The sequence below is a fragment of the Penaeus chinensis genome, chromosome 2 (genome assembly GCF_019202785.1).
Source record: "Penaeus chinensis breed Huanghai No. 1 chromosome 2, ASM1920278v2, whole genome shotgun sequence".
Classification (NCBI taxonomy): domain Eukaryota; kingdom Metazoa; phylum Arthropoda; class Malacostraca; order Decapoda; family Penaeidae; genus Penaeus; species Penaeus chinensis.
The window spans coordinates 41903044-41905543 of NC_061820.1; the positions used below are offsets into that span (position 1 = coordinate 41903044).

At 30.8% G+C, this 2500-nt stretch overlaps 1 protein-coding gene across 1 annotated transcript in view; it reads left to right on the forward strand.

Annotated features, from left to right (window-relative positions):
- Positions 1–863, forward strand: part of LOC125034970 (protein SSUH2 homolog) — a 54769-nt gene extending 53906 nt beyond the window's left edge. The window contains exon 7 of the mRNA XM_047627020.1: positions 1–863. This exon is cut by the window's left edge and continues 395 nt beyond it. The gene's annotated coding sequence lies outside the window, so the exon portion shown is untranslated.
- The last annotated feature ends 1637 nt before the right edge of the window (positions 864–2500 follow it).

Below are 2500 nucleotides of genomic sequence, written 5' to 3' on the forward strand. Positions count from 1 at the left end.
TGTTTTTGTTTTTTTTTCTTTCATTTATGGTGCAATGATTCATTTTCAAACAATAAGCCTTTTTTTAAATAAGTAATCCTATCCATCACCAATATATCTTGTACAATTGGTATTTTGTTCACTGGATAATTTTAATACTTCAATATCACTATTGCATTCATTGCTTCTTGTCAGTAAATTATTGCAAGTGACAGTGAGGTCTTATGCCACAATTGGTAACATAATATATTAATGGCATAGATGTTAAAGTAAACCAAAAGCAGAGATTATGGAATAGGTTCATCAACAATTAAAAGAAGGGTTTATTCTCCCTTCCCTCTGTGTATTGTAATGTAGAGAGCACGAAGGAAATGCTTTGAATGCTAGATTTTGCTTTATGTGAAAGTTATTATCACTTCTTTTTTTTTCAAGCATTTGGATAACCATTTATTACGGATGTCTGCAGATTGCATTATCTTCTTAAATAAAAGAGAGAAAGATCATAGACTATATAAGTCATGTTGTCACAGAAAAGTATCAGTAGACACAAAGGGAAATATATATTTTGGTGTGATGAAAACACAACACAGTCCAGACCAAAAGCCATCCATATTAATATCAAGATTCATGAGAATTGTCATTTGCCGATGAAAATGTACATTGTGCATGATTGTTAGAAGCTGAGTGACTTTTTGCCAATACAGTATAGTAGTTTTCACCAAATTATTAACTATTATTGCAATACAGAAATAGGACTTGGTCTCTATCATATTAGCATCTCCACATCAATGTGTAAGGAAATTTTGGCACCTCACTTATTTGACAGATATAAGAAAATATATTGTTTTTATATGGTCTAGCCATTGAACTGCCAAGCATATTCAAAGCGCTTCAAATTTAGATGATGCATTAATTACATATTTTATATTAATGCAGTATTGTGCATATGAAGTGTGGCTTTTAAAGAAATGAAAAATGAAATAGACAGAAAAAGTCAGTAATTACTGTGCATTATTTTATGTATTCAACATGTGAGTGAATCAGTTTAAACAGTCACTTTCTCTAGTCATAGTCATGTGCACATCATCCTTTATGGGCAAGTCAACAGTTTAGTTATTGTCTGGTCATATAGAATGATATTTCTAAATTACTAGTCAGTTTGTAAATAAAATCTTTAGTCAGAATCATTCTAACACTATGAAAGTGGGACTTTAGTTAGTAATACAGATTCACCAGAGAAGATTACTTTCAGTTATTCATCAGAAACATCATCTCCAATACTGTTTTATGTACAGTACTCTCAAATTATATATTTGAAATGACACTCATTATGCCTGGTGTGTAAATTTTCTTGGATCAGAAACTAGATATTTTGAGAGAAAGAATTAAGTAAGAGTGAATTTGACATCAGATACAGAAATGAGTGTTACCATACATACTGCCGCCAAGCTTATTCTTGAAGACTCTTGTGTTTTATGACTTCCATAAATTCCTAACCTTCCTTTCCAAGTGAATATGAAAAATGTGGTTGAGATGTTTAACATTCTAAAGTAAAAAATATATGATCTTGAATGGCAGTAATGTAAAGAATATTGGTGATTCCTTATAAAAGATGACAAGCTCAAACATTTACATATTTTAAGGCCATGGCATTACACACAATGTTTTTTTTATTTTTTTATTCTGATATTGATAAAAGGTCATTGCCATCTTTATTTGATGGTAATAGTAAAGTGTTTACAAGCAATGGTGATACAGAGCTGCGTTGTTTTATACTTGCGCATTCTTGACACTGCATCAGAGAGAAATCTGAAGAAATCTGTAGTTCTGTTTTCCCTGAACCAGGTGTGCCCAGTGTCATGTAAGAAGTTTATCCTTTTTTTAAAGCTCATGTTAAGCTTCACTGGCATACTGATACCAATGATATATTAGATTTGTTTACTTTCCCATAATGGATATATATTGCTGCAATTATTACTTCTAGTCATGCCCCAAACACAAACTGATTTCATGCTTTCATTAGATGGTTGTCAAAAGAAAAAAAATTATATGATAAATATATATAGTGTGTAAAAAGATTGTGAAAGAAATCAAAAGGAAAATCAGTAGAATAATATGTTATATTTAATTTAGATATAAGGAAAGTGCTTAAATCATTAATTCGTGTTACACTAGTAGGTGTGGGAAATGTCTAAGTGTGTACAACTGCCAATACAGTAAATGGGTATATTAGCTAGGGAATGATTGGTAATATTGAGTTTCTCCTTCTTCCCTTTCATTTATGCGATCTGTATTTAGTTCATTCAAGATAATGAACTTAGTGAAACATGGAGTACACATTAAAAAAAAAGAAGAAAGTGAGCAGAAGTACTGGAGCTACATTTTTATTCATGATTTCTCAGAAAAAGATTTTTTTTTTTCTGACAGAGATAATTATCATCTTTTTCATCAAGTCTTTCTCTCTCTCCAACATCAGTAAATTTAGAGTTTTATCAAAATGCCCCTTAAGATTCAAAATTGC